This window comes from Arachis ipaensis, chromosome B09 (assembly GCF_000816755.2).
Source record: "Arachis ipaensis cultivar K30076 chromosome B09, Araip1.1, whole genome shotgun sequence".
NCBI lineage: Eukaryota > Viridiplantae > Streptophyta > Magnoliopsida > Fabales > Fabaceae > Arachis > Arachis ipaensis.
Genome location: NC_029793.2, coordinates 132,361,818 through 132,362,960, shown reverse-complemented (window position 1 = coordinate 132,362,960; position 1,143 = coordinate 132,361,818).

Here is a 1,143-nt window from a genome sequence, read left to right as displayed (position 1 = left end):
TACACTCACATTTATATGATATATATCAAAATTTTTATTAAAATTAAATACTAAAAATTAAAAAATGTGTTATTATTTTTGGTAATAAAAAATTCTAATTTTATATTATAAAACTATTTATTCCAAACAATTAAATTGTTAGATAAACTACATCTAACACATTATTAAGTAATTGTACCTATGTCTAGATCTATTATAATAAGTGATTATACATCATTATTTTATTTTGTTTTATGCCTTGATCATGTTTTGCGTACAAAACATTTTGACCCAAAAAATAATACTAACAACCATTTGAATGTTGACTGAAAACCCGGAACAATACATCAACTTGGGCACGTTGTCGCCTCCATGATCCCTAATCTTTCTTTTCTCTACTTGTGTATTTCTTATTTAAATTTTATTTTTAAAAATGATGTATGTAATTTTAAAATAAAAATATATATATATGTTAATTTTAAATCAATTGAATTTTAACTTTTTATATAAAAATAATTCTATCTATCTATATAATTTTCTCTATCATTAGAATAAGGAGAGTCAGAAAAGTTTTGATCAGTCTACAGGAGTGTATAGAGGTATGAAGGATAGAAGACAGGAAGATTCAGAAACAAATTTTACACAGACAATTATAGATGTCTCTTCACCAATAAAGTGTAATTCGCTGCAAGAAATTCATTCCAATCACATATACAGCAAACGGAATCCAAGTATGAAAAAATTGGTGAGAGGAGGAATATATAGGAGCAGTTATAGAGATTAGTGGAACAAAGCGAAGAAATAATGAAAAAGAAAATGTTGAAAACTAAAAGAGAGTCTGTTTGATGGAAGATTAAGTCGAAAATGATTTGGTGGAGGGTGCCAGCCACAAATTGGCACCCCAGGCGCCATGAAAGTCCTCACATGGAATTGTCGGAGTTTGGAGAGATCCCTGACAATCCATAACTTAAAAAAGATGATGTCATCCCATTTCTCCGAGGTTGTGTTTTTATGTGAGACTAAGAACCAATCTCGACAAGTGGAAGCAAAAATGAGATGTTGTAGTTTAAATAATTGTTGTATGGTTGATCCAAATGGTATGTTTGCTGGTTTGGCTCTAGTGTGGAGGGATAGTGTTAAGGTCAACGTCATTCATGCTAAGGA